Below are 18,279 nucleotides of genomic sequence, written 5' to 3'. Positions count from 1 at the left end.
GTTCTCTCTGCCAGGAGGGGTGTCCCCTTGCAAGAAGCTGTCGGCACAGAAAGGGTTTTATTGGCAGACACTTGGGGGTGGGATTCTGGAGGCTGTGGGACTTTGTCAAAGCTAGTGTACCTATCTTTGATTCCTCAACTTTAAGGGGACTTATGGGTGGCATAGGGTAGTCGCTCCTTAATATTGATTTTCCACCTCCCTACCTTTCCCCCCACCATGCTTTCACCCACCCAGCTTCTGTCCAGAGACCAAAGTGGTGGGCACCTGTCAGATGTTTGCTATTTAAAAAAATAATATGGGTATCCACGTACACCAAGTCTCTCGAACTTGAAGCTTAAAAAAAGTTCTTTTTCCCACCACTGTAGAGCTCACAGATCTGATTAGTTTATCTTCTCAATTCCAAACAAAGCCAGATCAATGGCTTTGTTTAAAAGACGCTCTCATTTGGCTTCGCATGGCTAAGTACTTAAAATTAATCATAATCAGTTATTCCATGGGTTTTTAATTTCCAGCAGAGGCAAATGGCTTTGGAACCATCCATCTTAATAGGGAACCATTCTGAAATTGGCTGGAGCTGACATCTCCATTTAAAGAACCTCCCCTCTCCACCCCCCCCCCGACCTTCCAGATCTCATTCACACATTGACATTTTATAATATCTCTCTGTAATCACAGCTTAGACCCCATAAAGAACCTTGACAATAAAATAATAAACAGTAACCAGGTAAGGGAAATCAGAGATTAACTCAATAAATTCTTGAGAGAGGAGTTCTAAACACCCTGTGTCCAGAGAGATCATCTTGAAGTCTCTAAAAGCTTTCCACAAACTGCAAATTAAAAAGGCAAAATTAGTATTTCAGATATGTTTCTCTCTGACATGGATCACTATGAAGTAGTGGTCACTATGAAGAACTATAATTTTATGGGAAGCACTCTCAGAATTAACTTAAGGAAAGTTGGTGGACATCAAGTGCCAGTAGAAATATTTCACATGGGATCAGCCATCAGTCCATCCTTTCTATGGATGGAAATGCCATAAAATTCCTTTCCACCAGACTGAGGTTGGTTTTACTGGTTGTACAGAATGAAAACCTAGGAAGTTAGTCTGGAACGGAGCCCTGGCAGTGAGGGGAGAGAAACAGGTGCAAGGTTGGAGAATACTGCACTCTACCCACACAGCCTCATTGCTGGCTCATGTCCGGGTGGGATGTCCACACAAAAGATGGTGGACAAAGGAAAGGAGCCAGCACCCTCCCCTTTTCCAGTAGCCAGTAAAGGAAATCAGAAGAAAAAAGTACAATGTAGGTGAAACTTCCCAGGGCTCCCAAGCCTCGGCAGGAGAGGACACTTAGTGTCAGTGATAAATTCTGGCATTGCTTGTACATTTCTGGGTAGCTGCTAACACAGTGCCTTGCATATAGGATCTCTGCATCGTGTGATGTTCTGGGAAGCTGCTGCTGTTGCCACCTTCGTTTTAACAGGAATAGCCTGCTTTAGAGATGCCAGGTCACTGCCACACTAGTCGGCAGCAGGCTGAGTGTGAGCTTGTCGAGAAAGCCGCCTTGCTAACGCTCCCTGCCAGGCTTCTCGTGGCATTGGCTCCCCTGACACATAGCCATTGTGTGCCACGCAGGGTGTCATCTGGCCCTCAGAGCTGAGCTGGTGAGCTAGCTACCCTGGAGGATGTCAGAGCCTCCCACCTGCTTGTGAACCTGGCCCTCCCTTTCCCCCATTAACGGATCCCCACAAAACAGAAAGTAAACCAACTCACAGCGGGAAGAAAATAGCCCTGCTTTTCCACTGACCTACGTTCTAGTTCCAGAGATGATTTGTTCTCACTTCTGGATATCACCAGTTGACATTGGCACTCCAGGGCTTTGGGCTGTGTCCTCCAGACCACTCCATAACATAACCCCCCTTTTCTATATGACCTTTAAGTTCTTAATTGAGGGACCCGAGTCTTCTATAAGTCAGATGGCCCTTCTGTTACCTAATTTTTGGCCCTTCCACCTGTTCTGTACATTTGGTGAATCATATATTCTGCTTTTTTATGTGGTGCTAACACCACGCAGCTAGGACTATGGTTCCCGCTGTGCAGTAAGAAATCCTTCTCAGCACTGCTCTATGACTTTCCAGCCCCTGCCAGCCTTGGTGGAGTGTGGCCAGCACTTCAGCTGTGATACTGACCACCTCCCTGCCCAGCAGGCCAGCCTGGATCTGAAAAAATGTCCAATGCAAACAAAATTAAGAGTATGGATAAATGAGACAAGAAAACCAAGTTAGGAAAATAACTGTTGTTTTCCCAGTAGTATTGTGGGAGAAGAAAAAAGCTTTTCAGGCGGTATCTCCTGACTACACGTAGCCAATCAAAAGTTGATTAAGTTTGCTGTTAAAAATGCCAGACCAGAGATGTCAGGAACACATCCTGGAAATGCTCTCATCTCCCAGTGAGTGTCTGCCCTTGATCGCTGGGGCCAGCTGAGTGCATACAGATGCAACAGGTCTGCAGATAACCAGGGTGTGCTGTTTGGAAAGCCTTGCTCTTGTTTATCTCACTTGCAGCTTTGAAAATTCAGTGACATGAATGCCGGCTGGCTCTGGGGACCGTAGGTTTCCCTGAGATGACCTCGTATCGTTGAGATAAGGCACAGAGAGGTCAAACACTGGGTTGGGACTAGGGTAAAGTCTGTGCCACTAACATTCTGCACCTGGTCCCCTCCTATGTGCCCACTTCCCTTCCCTGTCCTAGTCCCAGCCCTAGACTCGAAGGGCAATGCATGTTGGCAGAAACCAAAGAGTTAGAACCTGTTCTTCAAAGCTCTCACTCTGTGTTCTTTGCCCACTTTGGGGATCCCAAGCAATTAAACTGTTCAGGTGTAACCCCTAGGAAGACTGGAGTGCTTAAGCACAGTTGTCCTTTCAAAACTCAGCATCGTTCTTTTACATTATGTAGGAATTTGGGGAGGGCAAACTTCAGTGGGAGCCAGAACAGAGCTTCAGGTGGCTTGCAGCCTACAGACCACTGTTGCCTCCATAGATGATTTTTTCTCAATCGAGCATTGCATATATTTTGAATTGTGCTGTTTCTCATAAAAATCAGCATTTCCACACAAGATTCCCAGCCTCAGGCTTTTGGCAACCCGAGGCTGCATTGCAGGAATCAAGGGTAGCTGGAAAGTATATGCCTTCTTTAAATGGGGCCTGTGGACTCAACTTTTCCATTGCGGCCCACTCCTGTCAGTTACATGTCAGTTACCTGCTGGCCCAGGACAAACTGTGCTAGCATGGAACTAGACACCGAGGGCCCTATAGAGCTGGTGCTCTGGCAGGTCAATCTCTGCACCTGAACTCAACAAAATTGACTGCACCTTCATAGTGCTTGGTGACATGGGGTCCAGGACTCCCAGACTGAGCAAGCGAAGATACCTCAGAAGTGGGCAGAAATATCCCATGCTCCATATTCTTGGTTTTTACCTCAAGAGTTGAACTAGGCTTCAAATTCTTTTGGATCTGAAAGCAGTTGTCTAGCATTGGGTTTATGAAGAAGATGAAAAAGAAGAGTTGAACTCCATCTGCCACTGCCCTGTTTCTTATTCCCCAAATCCCTGTATGAATCTGTGTGTTGAGGACCCTCTCAGTTCACATTCAGACAAGACAGATGCCAAAGTTAAAGCAGAGGTGGGAATTATTATTAGAATTTAGGATCATTCTAATTCAGCCCCATCCCAGCTGGTAAGACATGGACAGGCCCTGAGTGAGCCCTTCTTAAAGATTCAGAAGAAGAGCGAGTGGAAAGGAAAGTCTTTTTCCAGTACAAGGAGGTGGCAGTGAGAAGAAACTGACACTCTCATATGTCTGATCGCTGATGTGGTTGAAGGGCGTTGGGACATCCGTGGTCATTGACAGTCCAGTTAATGGACATCAGTCCAGTGCAGGAAACTCAGAGCTTCAGGCACATGGTCGTCTGTGTCAGCTGAGCATCCTCTTGGCATAGAATAGATGCTTTGATTAACAAATCATGATGATGTAAGACTGTATCACACAACCGGATTACAACAACTATTACTATAATGATTATTATTTTTGCAGGTGTAGCTTCCGTTTCTTAGCCTCTGCTATCTTCCAGGTACCATGATAAGACATTAAAGTGCAGCAACTTAGTAAATTCTCCCATAACCTTACAAGTTGGATCCTATTAACCCCCTCATTTTAGCAGTGAGAAAACTGAGGTTTAGAGAAGACGAGTAACTTGCCCTAGTGACACCAGCGGACTGCTATTCCACTATCAAATCTGGCTCTACCTGGCACCTGAGCCCTTGCACTTAATTGCTTTGCTACAAAAAAAAAAATTAAAAATACACACTAAAGCATGCATGCCTGCAAAACTGTCAATGCCCACAATAATTTGGGAAGCATAGTCTTTTCTTTTTGAAAGGTTGATCCATAGGTCACCCCTTAGGCTCTAAACCTATAACTTCAGTTTAATCAGCATCACATCTGATTCCAGACATGGCAGTACAAGGCCATGGTTAAGCTTGAAAGATCAGGTCCTCCCATATCAGGACTGGCTGCCAGTTCATCTTTACCAAACTGAGTAGTTTTGGGTTTGGTTTTTTTTTATTATTATTGAAAACTAGAAGCAGTCACCCCTACCCCTTAGGCTAGTGATGTGGATTAAAGAGAGAAGTCACAGCCAAGTGTCAGAACACTGGCACCACCGAAGTTGGTGGGAATATACCTGTGCTAATTCATCCTTGGCTCCCACCACAAGCCTGGCGCATGGCAGGTGGTCAGTTAAAGTCCTTGGAACCAGGGAGAATTGAAATGGGTTAACTGAACTGAAATGGGTTAACTAAGCCTCCCTGCTCCCTTCTCACATAACGCCCCCATCTCTAGATTCTCTGCTGTGTCTCAGCTCTGAACAGAACTTAAGTCGGATTTGTCCCAGAATTAGTTTAAATTGCAAACAATGTCTTGTTTTATTGAAACAGCGCATTTGTCATATTAGCTCTGACTTCTCATTCCATTTCACTTATTAATAATGAACAAAAATTAGAACCACAGTGAAAATTGGTGTTTTCTAACAGAGATGGAACTCATTTCCATTTATTTACAAAACAGTTCACCTGGGTTTCTCAGAAATGCAACATTTTATTTGTCTCTACAGTCTTGGGAATCAGAGCAGGTAGTCATGACATTGCTTTGAATATAGAACTGTCATTACTTAATAAAAGTCTTAAAATATCTCCAGGATATGAATTTTTTTTGGTACTGCACTGCAAATTATGATCTATTCAGGCAATCAGGAATAACATTGTACTTTGTGGGAAGCCTCAGTAACGTCCATTCAGCCCCCAGAATACTAGGAAGGGGTGGAGGTTTTATACAAATGCCTCTTATACCTCTTCATACACCCCACTTCCTCATTGTCCCTCAGAATTCAATCTTGTCAACTGCTGTGCTTGGTTTTGAGAACATCAACTTAAGGGAAAAGTGAAAATTTCTTTGAAATAACTAGAATCTGGGGTGAGGGAAAGAGGGGGACACTTCCAGAACTTCATTTGATTACATTTTCTTGTTAACAAAAAGCTAGTTTAATCTCTGATTAAACTCTATTGAATTGAGTTGAAATATATCAGGGTATATTCCCAGATTCTCTGGGGTGTGGCAGGGATCACCGAATTCTTCACCATCTTGAGACCATCTTGAATCAGGACTACTCTTCTCTTTTCTTTGAGCAGCTGTTAGGGGGAATCAGGTAATGGAAGCCTCCAGGGGTCCAGCCTCCAGGTCTCTGGGCCAAAATCCTGACTTGACAGACAAGGGTTGGGAGTAGCCTTTTGACTTGATTTGTCTCTCCTAAAACAAAATGGAAAATAATTGTGCAGCTCTGAATAAAAGATCCCAGAGAGTGTTCACTCAGATACAAGAAGAGGAGGGGAAATGCCACAGAGCCACAAAATTCATGGTGTTCAGTTTACTCTGCAAAGGGAGCTTCTGCATGGATTTGCAAAGGCGCTCTAGCCTCGGTGGTGAGCCTCTGCCCTTTCTCCATCCCCCAGCAGCCAGCAGTGGCTTTGGTGAGCCATATTGCTGTGTATCCAGTAGGGGTCTTGCAGCCAAGCTGCTTTCATCACTTGGTTCTCATTGTCCTCAGGTCAGGGAACCAAGTTCTCCTCAAAGAGCCCATGGCTGCTTCTACCTCCACCTAGAATGTAGAAGACTGATAGTTCAGCAGACCTGTAACTCACAGCCCATTTCTCTGCAGAACTGGGTCCTGAGAGTCAAGGTCCTACTTAACTTCTGCCAGCTGGCTTTACAGAGGGAGCATGGTGCAAGGAACAGGGGTGTGTGAGAAGGAGGGGCGAAGGGAAGATGATTCCACAGTTGCACTGGACTCTCTGACTTCATCCTAGAGACAGTGTAGAACACCCACTCTTTTGACTTAATTCTAGGACCCCCAATGATCAGCCCAATCTCCTTCAGCCATTGCATGAAACCTACAGATACAGGGTTTGATATATATATATCTTTCCAGGTTTAAAAATATTAGAATGAGTTGCCAGTGTTTAAAGGTATTTAATTTCAACTTCCCTTGAATATGTGGCAACTCTGAGCCGCTTATGACTATGGTGTTCATATAGGACTTTCATGATGAAGGAAATGTTTCAGAGCTGTACTGTCACAAACAACATGTGACCCTTGGGTGCTTGGAATGTGGTGTAAGAAATGGAATTTTTTAATTTGATTACTATCAAATTTATATCACCCCATATATCCTGTGACTACCTATGGGACAGTGCAGGCTTAGAGCTGGGTGGCAAGTGCCCCTTTGAGCAGGGGGAAATCTCCATGGCTCACACCAGCCCTGCTTGCCACTTGCCTGCACCAAACCTATCCAGTCATTTCTTAACCATTAAGAAGCATGCCGTTTAAATAGTGTATTTTCCAAACATCAATACTTGGAAATAGTGACACTCTTCTCACCCTCCACTTTTCCTTTATCTATCTTACTTTAAACATCTGCATCTAGTACCATTTCCTTCTTTTGCCTAGAGCCATTTTCCTTCTTTTGCCTAGAACAGTGGTTTCTGATTTGCTTTTTGGTTTGTGATTTATTTGGCTGTGATCACATTGGTTTAAAACATTGTATTTTAGAAGTACAGGATCTCCCCTTCAGATGCTGTGACCACACCTCACCCACTATCAGAACACCCATAATTCTACCACCACCCAGCACGCTCCCTCTCCGCTTTGTCCCCACCCCTCCTGCTTTGTTAACCTCAGTTCTATAGTCAGTTTTCAAGGTTTGTTGTTAGTTTGGCCAAAAGACCTATTTTCACTGGAAGCCAGGAATATGGCTATTAAAACCATCTTCTATTACTCAAGTGACCCCCCTCAAGTGAAAGAATTAATTTCCTTATTCTGATTATTCATTTTTCTGAACCTTCTTAATGACTTCCACTAAGTCAACTGGGTAGGAAAATCACTCTCAGCCTGGACCCACCACTTCCCCTTATATATGCCAGGGATGCAGCAGCCAGCTAGGAATACAGGTCCATTTAACCTCACAGGCTGAGCTTGAAATTTGCAGAGAGAGAGAAAGAAGCGCCAACTCCCAGAAACTATTTTCAGATGCTGTGTGGAGGCTGGGTGTGACTTTCAGAGGCTGGCCAGATGCCCTGTCTTTAGGCAGACCCGGGCAAATCTAGGCATCCATATAGTCCTTTCCGCTGGAAAACTATTACCATTCCAGAAATGTCATTTTAAAGACAGCACTAGCCCCGATGGAATCAGAGTAGAACTAGGGGCTGGAAAGACCCTGGATGGAGTCCTATGCTTCATTTTAAGAAAAGAATTCTCCACAGAATTCTGTGGCCTGAACTTGCCCACAGCCAGAGGAAAATTTCACAGGAAAACCAGGCCAATAAAATGGGTTTAGTGACCTTTTATCAGTGTTCTTATTGCTGTCTGCCTTTCTCCTCTATTAGCAGATGGAAACAAAAGCCAGCTTCTATGTCTTGCCCAACTCCTTTCATCGCCAACATTTTCCCAAGGGGTACAGTTTACATCTAGCCTGGGGACCATGTTCTTCCTTTCTCAGCTTTCCAGTCCTGCAGCTCTGCTTTGAGGGTGACCGCTCTGGTATTCCAGCAAGTTGCTGGCCACTCAGAGGGTATGCTAGGAAGACAGATCTAAGCCAGTAATCAGGCTACATGTGGGGACCAGAAGCCAAAGGAGTAGGCCCAGAGACTCTGTCCATCTCCAAGCCCAGGTAGCCCAAGGTGTAAATTGTGCAGTGACCCTTCCTTGCAAGTATCACAAGGTCACAGGAGAGCCTTTCTGGCATCCTAGTCCAGAAACAAAGCCTTTTGTGCCCTGTGCAGTGTTTGCAGTTAACAGTGCTGAGGTGGCTCAGTTCTGAACTGTGCATGAGGAAGGACTTAGGTTTAAACACAGAACGGACGCAGAGTATGTGGAAGCCCAGCAAGATCCTCTGCCTGACGGGACATGGCCTCACCCTTATAAACAGAAGCTGCTTATATGAAACAGACTGTTCATATTTGGAAAGTATCCTCCCTCCCCCTCCGCACCTCACCATCCTTCTGCTCCGTCTGCCCTCAGAGACTCTTTGTCCCCAAGTAATGGGTAAAAATTTCATTTTCAGCCAGTTGAAAATAGTTCATTGGAATAGTAGACTCTTAGAGTATCTTCCAGCTTGTGGCTGCCCTGCAGGAGCTACAGAACAGAAGGCAGGCTCTGCACATGTTTCACTGTGATTCCATTAAAATACTTTGATTTGATAAGAATACAGACAGACAGGTAATATTCATGTGTGACATATATCATCTCTACATATAAAGACGTGATATACACACACATGCATATATATCTCTCAAGTTGTTAAATTAATCTGTGTGGTTCAGAGACCAAACACCAGCCGAATCCAGCCCCCAGGTGTGTTTCATTTGTAACTTATATTTTTCAAGCTGATTTTGTTGCCAACATTAAGAAACCAGGAGACATCATATAGAAAAGTCTAGAGGCTGACACTTTTAAAGAGGGGAAGACTGGCAGCAGCCACTCCATGTCAGCATAGCAGCAAGCTTTGGGCAAGAGGAGTGCGGCTCTAGGGAACAAACCTGGGCTCACAGCCCCCTAACTGAGCCTTGCCTTATTTAGATGCCTAAGCCAGCAAGAGGAAGAGGCGAGTGAGTTTGTACTCCAGTTCAGCCCAGAAGGCTGTGCAGAGTGGACATTTATTTTCCAAAAATATGACTTTTCATATTTTGAAAGTCATCACTCCAGTCACTGAACTGTGGCCCCGTGTGCCCAGTATGGGGCTAGATCCTGACAGGCAACAGGGTCGTTCCCACCCTTTCTGAGTGGTGTAGCAGCAGTGCAGCTGAGGGGAAATTGTTCCTCTTCCCTCTCCCAACTGCAGCCTGACCTGTGCAGCTACAGAAGCGGGAGGTCCTACTCTCACCACGCCCACTGCACACATCTAGGCACCTGATTTTTAAATACCATAGTGAGTAGACTGTCCAGGGTCCCAGTTTATACACGATGACACAGAATCTGGAGGCTGAAGCCACCTCATTCATGTCCTTGAAAAGGTGCATTTCACAATTAAGTCATTCTGGGGGAAGCAGTTGGATGATTCTGAATCACCCCTAGGCAGTATCTGAGGATCTCAGTAAGTACTTCAGAATCAAGGAACCCAAAACACTGAAGTGTCGCAAACACAGACTCGCACACATCTGATGGAGCAAGAGCAGCATTTGAAGAGTCAGCCTTCTTTTTTGATCTTTCACTGTTGGCATTTATTTGGGAGGCAGCTTTCTTTTTTCTTTTTAATACTGAGCCTCTGCTGGGTGGAAGAAGATGAGTTTCTGTCTGTCATAAAATGAATGTGTAACGAAGAAACAACCAAAGGGCAAGTCCTTTTGTTTAGGAATCCATAACACCAAAGGTCCAAATTGGCAGCTGATTGTTTTTATTTATTTCTGTAGGTTTTACATGACACCTGGAGACCATTTAAAATGTTACTTGGCGGGGAGAGCTCTGTGTTTAAAAATAACGCTCACCCAGTGCCAAATCACTTTGGAGTTGGGTACAAATATTGAGACAAAAACCCCAGCTGTTATTGCTTTGGCTGCTAATTTGAGGTGTCAAATGAGAGCTCGACTGCTATACGTCAGTGAATAAGGCCCCTTGTGAGAGCATTATGTTTTCTAACAGTCGAGAGTAATGGACTAATCAGTGCAGCATCAGTTGTTTTCATTATATGCCCACACAATGGTTATGAGCTTTAATTTAAGCGGTCCGTGGGGAGATCAAGGAAATCGGTACTAGGCAGCACCCAGCATACTCTGGGAGAGCAGGGACTGAGGTGTCTTCCCACCGTCCCTTCCCTTCCCCTCCCTCTCTGTCCATACCTCCCCTTCCTCCTACCCCATCTGACCTCAGAGACCCATTGGCTGCTCCAGACCAGCAGAAGATAAGCTTTGCTCAAGGCACGGATCTGTACTCTTGATTCTTCAGAGTATTCTTAATAATCCCAATCACCAATGCACACGCATGGCTTCTGGTAACATACAGGTGCTAGGGAAACCTTGACCTTTGAAGACTGTGAGGTGGTGGAAATTCCCGCTCTACTGTGTTGCCTCTTCCCTACACCTGAGCTCTCGCTGTGCCTTGCTCATAGAAGAGGAGGGTTGGCAAGTGCTGTGCCTTGGAGAGGCCCTGGCCCCTGTTACCTCAAGCTGCCTAATTCCAAATAGTAACGAGACTGATGGTCCAGGGTCCGGGTTTATAGATGATGAGAGAGAATCGGGAGGCTGAGCCCAGCTCCTTCATGCTGTCCTTTAGGGCACATTGTTCAATTAACTCAGTCCCTGAGAGACATTCTGAATTGCTACTCACCCCAACTGATACAGTTTGCCTCTTCCTTGGGAAGATGTGGAAATAAGACAACCAGCATTTGCGTGAAGACAATCCTGTAAGCAGTGATTATATAAGGGTTAAAAAATACAGCCAACCTGATACTGTACTTTCTTGGCTTTGAATATTGACTCCACAGCTGTATAGACATGTGATCAGGCTAGAAAGATCGCTGGCCTTTCTAGGCCCCAAAACAGAAATGACCAAAATGTGTCAGTACTGTGGGGGAGAATTAAATGAGACAATATGTAAAATATAATCAGCTATGCAGACAGAAAATATAGTATCATTATTATATTATTCATATTATAGACATCCTCACTGGAGGATCTTAGCAAACTCGATTCAAAAGCAATACCCTTCAATGATCTAGCTCCTTAGAATCAAGTGGGAGGTCCATGGGAGAAAGTGTGTGTTTAGCTTAGCTCATCTTGAAGAATATCTTATATTGTACCTTATTCTTCCTGAATCCTGAAGGGTCTTTGGACCTCCCACTAAGCTAGAGAGGCACACAGCTGGATACTAAAGGCAAGCCCAACCTTGACAGGAAGGGAATAGTCAGGGAGCGTCATTTTAAAACCATTGTATTAGTGCAGTTGGGAAGACCCTAAGCTGAAGAAGCTTAGGAATACTTAGTCACAGAGGGCACTCAGGGTTGGTCTCCTGGAGCTAAGTCCACAACCAGACACCCACCTTCACACATCCTTGTGGACTGAGCCAGCCATCAGCATTCCAGTCCCCACAATCTATGAGCACATGAGGGACTGGTCATCAGGTGTAGGCCTCTATTGCTGGCAACTTGATATCTGTCAATCAGCAGCCACCAAACAGGACCAGAGTGGACTGGTATGTTGACATATGAACCAGAGAGGTGAGCAGATACTGCTGAACAGCCCTGCAGATCTGAAGTGCTCTCCTTTTCATTCCTCTCTCGCTGCCTAAGCCAAGAGACATGCAGAAGGGAAGCACACCCCCTTTCCTCCCTTTGAGGTCCTCTTGCATCCCAGAGTCTCCCTAGTTCTTACCCCTTGTGCCAGCAGTATAGAGCTCTCCCACAGGTCCAGCTGCAGTATTTGCACTCATTGCTCTCCAGAAAGTGATTCTGCCTCCGTTGGTTGTGTCCACGCATATTGAGTCAATATTAGCTCTGTTGGAAGTATGATACCTTGCAGAATTAGCATGCTGACCATTGAGTATCACATTTGTAAGTACGAGTCAGGGCATCTCCAGGTTCACTTTAAAGACATCCTATATCATGGCTGCTGATGGCTCACTAAGAGTCCCCTTCTTGGGGACCATTAAAGAGGGAATTTTCCTGTTTCTCCAGACTTAGGAGAAGTCAAGTTGCCTTGAGAGAGGGGATGAACAGGCTAATTTGCCAAGAGAGTGGGACTAAACCATGGAGTCTGGATTCCCACCTTCCTGGAGGGGAAGAGGAGTAGTCTCGAGAGTACCACAAGGAGTTTGGCATGCAAGGAGATGGCAGTGGCATCACTGTGGATGCCTGGTTTGGCAATTATGTGATACATGCTCACAGATAATATAGCTGCATTAGCGTCAATTACATAGTGTTATAGACACACAACACGCAGATTACAGGAAACATGGAGTGATAAAGTGATGGTCTAATGGGAAGAGACAGAGGGAAATGTCAGCCTTATTAAGGTTGCCAGGGTGCAGTGGCTGCAGCTGGACTTAGCTCTAGATCAAAGATGGCTATCTTGCCCGAGGCAAGGGAGGACCACTAGTTAGCACTCTGCAGAGACCAGAGCCACATTGGAATTCCCCCAGGTGAGCACAGCCGCCTCCATGGAGAGTTGTATGTTAGTTCAGATAGTGGGCCTCTTTCTAAGCAGCAGACTCCCCTGTTCCCCACAAAAGTGGCTTCAGTTCCGTTCCTCTACTCTTAGGGGAAGCTTCTTTTCTTAATCTTATCCCTAGTTAAGTACTTTACAAACTTGAGTTTGCATAGAATCTTCTGGAGGACTCATGAAAACATGCAAGGCTGGATCTACTCACAGTTTCTGACTCAGTACGTCTGGGTCAGTCTTGCAGTATGTGTCTCTAACATGTTCCTAGGTAATGATGCCAGGACCCTATTTGAGAACTGCTGTAAAATGAACCCACATTTGGTGAGTTCTAAATACTGAGGTGGGCAAGAGTAAACACCACTGGACTTGAGTTCGGTCCACATTCAACACAAGATGGATTCACTGCCTTACCTCTTGAACAGGACCTTCTCCTGGGCTCTGATTCCATCAGCATGTTAGGCTGCAGAAGTAATGGGACCTGGGAGTATGGTGGGATGCTGAGGAGTGTGGATTCCTCTACTAGTTGCCGCTTGAGGTTTCCTACCCATTTGTTTGAGGGTTTGGAAAGCCTCTGACCCAATTGCCTCTTCTTAAAGGACAGTAATGCTGCCTACTCAGCATTGAACAGTTCATTGTGGGAAAAAGGAGGACTAGAAGTTCCCAGTTCAAGGGCAGTGAGGGACCCATAAATATTTTCTACCAAAAGAATTTAAAAAGATAATAACTGTTTGAGGTTTATGTAGTCCTTGTGGTCTGTGTTGCAACTAGTCAACTATTGTAAAAAACGGCCACAGATAATACTTAAACAAGTGGGTAAAACCCCTTTGCAAAAACATGCTGCATTGGATTGTATTTCACTTGTGGGCAGTGTCTTCAACCTTTGAGACAAAGCAGTAGTACATTACCCAACTCCTCGTGCCTTCTTCATTATTGGGGAGCAGGTGTCTTGCTTCGCTATCAAGGAATACGAAGAAAGAACCAAGTTTGTTGCCATACTCTTTATTTCTGTTCTGTAGGAACAAGTATAAGATCACCAATCCCCTTGTGTCTAGGGAAAATGTTTAATGCCCCTTTTCTAGTGTTCACAATTGAGAGAGGACAGGCTTCATTGGTGGATGTGGCATTGTCCACATGGGTCCTTTTAATATGGAAAATGATCCCTTCTCAGACTGTGGTGATGATTCACAGATGTGGTGGTGGGAGATTTATGGGAACTATACCTGAGGGGAGAAATCAAATATTGACATATTGCACAAAATTGAACAACTATGTAAGAAAAAAGTTTAATCAATAAAAAGAAAGAAAATGGTCCCTTCTCATTAGGTATTTATACTCATGAGACATATAGTGACAAGTCAGTATAAAGGCCAAGCTTACTTTTAATGTAAATGCAGTGTTTACAATGGAGAAAGGGTTTATATTGGAAAGAAATGGAAAGTGGGTAGAGAGTCCTTTAAATTCCATGGGGGAAAAGGCCCCATGTCTATTTTGTACTGAAATGCTCATTCAATCACTGGGGATGGTGCAAAAAGAAGAGGCCAGAACAATCCTGAAGTTTTATAGAATTCATTTGACCCTGAACTTGAGCTTGAAACCTGATGGAAAATGCTGAATTGAGTGCATTTACTAGGGGGCAGAACCTCCAACCTGGGTGACTTGGTGTAAAGTGTATTTTCTCAGAATATCTCCAGAGGAGCAGAGTATGAAGCTGAAACTCCACTCTGGAACTAGCAAAACTCCTCCAGGAGATGGAGGTGAGTAAGATGAAGTTGATGAGGTCACCATAGTGCATCTGGCCAGCCAGCCATTGGGAGTGGCAGCAGGTCATTGTCAGACCAAACCATTTATTTTTCTGTTAGTTAATTTTCAAGGAGGCTTATAGAACAAGAGGAAATGAGAAGCCTGTGCAGTTATTTCTAGCTTTGGTGGCTGGCATGGAAAGGACAGAAAATAGCCAGGCAGGAGTAACAAACGTTCTCTGAAACAGGAGGCAGTAGGTAAGTTGGGCAAAATTGTGGTATAAATAAAAACAGCATCTCAAACCCTCTAGGAGCTCATGTGCTACCATGGAGATGTCTCCTTACCTGTCTCCTTCTTGTAGCCTCAAATTACTCACTTATAAAACAGGGTCATAATTCCAGCCTCACAGTGCTCAAGTAGCCAATGAGATAAATAAAATCATAAACTATGATGTACCAAACCAACACAAGCTACAATAATGGTAGCCAATCATTACTGATGACTGCTTCTGAGCAAGGCAGTTTCCGAACAAACTGTGCTTTCTATGTCTTGTTGCGAGGTCATGGTGATTAGGTAAAGAATGTTACCTGCTCACATCACCACCAAGGATGGCCATGTCCTTGTCCAAGACACTTGGACATCTAGGCACAAGTGAGCTTTGCAGGTGTGACCGAGTTCAGGTTATTGATGTGGAGGTTACCCCAGATATGCATTTAAACTCTGTCATCATAACAGCCCCCTACAAGGAAGGCAGGGTATTTCAATGAGCAGTAGGAGCTGTGCCAATGGAAGCAGAAGTGGGGGGCACCACAAGCCAGGGCATGCGGGCAGCCTCTTCAAGCTGCAAAAGGCAAGAAACAAATTTTGCTGATGCCCCCAGAAGTAATGCAGCCCTGTAAACCCTTTTTACCTCATCTGCCCTCCAAACTCAGAGAATAGATTGTGTGGCTTTAAGCCACTGTGTATATGGCAATCTGTTGCAGCAGCCACATTCTTTCTGGACTCATTTGCTTGGATTCATAATCCTGGTACCTGCTTTATGACATAGAGATGATAACAACAGTGCCTGTCCCAAAGGATGATTAGAGAAATTACATGAGATGGGCTGAGTGGAAACCTTAGCCAGGGCCTGCCTGGAATAGTAACCTCCAGGTCATGTTATCATTATTAGTATCACCTCATTTAATCACCCCCTGAAGTTCTATGAGATTTGTGCTATCCTTATGTACATGTTCCAAAGCAGGAAACTTAGTAAGACTAAGAAAAATTTACTCTTGGTTGCAGGAGCAGTCCATGGCAGACCCAGAATCTAAACCAGGTCTCTCCTTCGAACCCATGCTCTCTGATACTGCCCCACTGTGATGGGGTTCTTATAGTGACACCCCTACTGATGGCAGCAGCTTAGGTGGACACACAAGAACCAGACAGAGCACAGTGCTTCCTGCACAAGCAAAAGCTGCCAAGACTGGAAGTCAAATAAATCTATGTTTATTAGAGAAACAAAAACTGTGGCTGCCATGGAGATCAGCATCCAGGAAGTTACCCGCCCTCTGACATCCCTGGGCTGGCCAGCCCCTCACAGCAAATCATGAAAGGCTGAATACTGTGTTTAGTCGTTTGGGTTCTGGAATAATTGCTATTATCGTAAATGTTTTATAGCCCTCATTACAGCTCACATTTAAATATCAGTGTAGTAACACATTAATAAGTCATTGCGGCCGGACTACTGTCAGAGGCCGTTACCGCAGGATCCCTGTGTGTGACCACGCTGTGTGCTGGGCTGAGTTAGGGCTGGCTGGGAACTCAGCCTGATGTAGAGTGGCCGCGCGAGGTCTCCTTGGCACAGGCTTCTTGCTCTTTGCCTCTGAGAGAAATGGGAGTGAGTTGTAGATCCTAAATAGGACCCCCCCCCCCAGGGGATGAAACCTGGGATACTGGGACACATAAATGAGAAAAGGAAGGCATCATTCCTGCCCTGGAGGCATTCCTAATTCTCTGGAGAAGTAGGAATTTTTGAGTTCTCACTCCCAGGAAGCTTCCTGCAAAGAGCCTTGTCTGATGGGAAGTGATACATTCTCTAGTCATGCCCAGTGAGATGCTCTGGAAACCTCCTGGGTGGATAGAGACACCAGGGATTCCCACACTCACTCCCACACACTGGTACTCAAAAAAGAAAGGTCACACAAACCAAAGTGACACATAAATGCAATTTCATAAAATAAGTATCTGCACTGGCACATTAGTAATGTTGTGGAGTGGCAGAAGGCAAAGATAAATTTGGTCTGTTCTTTCCTCTTTACCATATGATGTACCTGGCCAGACTTACAGTAGATGCATAATAAATATAGGAGGAAGGGAGGAAGGTGAGGACCTGTGCCTTAGGGTAAACAGATTTCCTCCTAACCTTATTGGTCAAACAAATGCCAAGTTGACCAGGGATCAGAATTGAATAGCCAGCAGTGATGGAGATGTGATGACTGGATTCCTGCTATGAGCTGAGGTCACCATCAAGTAAGGCAGGAATCTGTGCAGGCACCATTGGAGGTGGCTGTGGGGGCCACTGTATGTGGAACAAAGCTCCTTTTCAATTCTATGGAGTTTGGGAGTGGGGTTAATAGTAGTGATCAGAACAGCATTGGACTCTTTCTACCAGTATTGATAAAAGGGCAGCCTCTGTTTAACTGAACCCATACAACACATGTGTGAACCAGGTCATGACACTGTTGTAATGCACAAGGTAGAAAATTGTTCAGCCTTTCAGTGCTTAAAACTTAAGAAGTTTTAAGAGGAAGAGAATGTGTTTGCCAAGAACCAAGGGCAAAATAAGTTTGCTTAACCAATGGAAGCTTCCAAAGCCAGGCTCCTTCCTGGCCCAGTGGGGCTGCAAGAGGGTAAGAAGAGTCAGGTTGCTGAGGACATTGATATGTCCTGGGAGAAGCAGAGCAGAGCACAGCGCAGGTGGTCACCATAAAGGAATTGCGCCACAGGCTGTGTCTAGCTTGTGCACTCGATGATGCATCAACTCTAGGCATGGACTAGGCAGGCATGGACTGTAAAGCTGAGAACTAGACCTAGCTTTCCCAGGAGGGTGGCTTCATTCAGCTAATGGATCTGAATGTAATATGCCACACCTTCCTTGGGTCTCCACAATAGATTCCTCTAGAAGGAAGGGACCTATGCATCCCAGTGCTGAACTGCCTGTCTACAACTCGATTTCATTCTTGGGCTGCTTGTGTCATCCTGGTTCCCTATGGAGCTCTCATCTCTTCCCTTTTCCCTGTCCAAGGATACCAGTTAGTGCTAATGGTATTCTGGAGGTGCTCCTGTCTGTTGGCATGGAGCACAAGAGAAAGAGGAGGATTAATCCCTGTCCTTGTAGAGCTCACAGGCTCGCTTTCAGATGTGCTTGGAGAGTCAAAAGATGCCTGGAAAAAATATTGAATATACTCAATTGACAGAGAGCATCCTGTTCATGCAGTGGAGAGGAAGAAGTTTGGAGTAAAAGAATACCAGGGTCACATTCCGTTTCCAGTACTAAACAGCTTGGAGTTTTGGAAAAGTTGTTTTACTTCTCTGTAGCCCAAACGCCTCATTTCCAACCTTGCAGGGTTGTGTGTCACTAAGCAAAATGATGTATGTCCGTCTTCTCTCCTAGAAGAGGGTGATGACATGTAACTGGCATTGTAGTTGTAAGAATCAGAGATGTCTAACAGGGCGCTCTCTGCCCAGTAGGAGTTCAGGAAGCCGAAATGTTGCTTCAGGTGGGTCAGGAGAACTAAAAGGA

General features: G+C 45.0%; 1 protein-coding gene across 2 annotated transcripts in view; it reads left to right on the top strand.

Annotated features, from left to right (window-relative positions):
* The window catches only part of SLIT3 (slit homolog 3 (Drosophila)), a 580,975-nt gene that overhangs the window by 429,631 nt on the left and 133,065 nt on the right, over nt 1-18,279 (top strand). The gene's annotated exons all lie outside the window — the stretch shown is intronic.

The sequence above is a fragment of the Condylura cristata genome, unplaced genomic scaffold (genome assembly GCF_000260355.1).
Source record: "Condylura cristata isolate star-nosed mole 26May11 unplaced genomic scaffold, ConCri1.0 scaffold00008, whole genome shotgun sequence".
Classification (NCBI taxonomy): Eukaryota; Metazoa; Chordata; class Mammalia; order Eulipotyphla; family Talpidae; genus Condylura; species Condylura cristata.
The sequence above is the reverse complement of the archived record's forward strand: the minus strand, read 5'-3'. Positions and strand labels throughout refer to the sequence as shown.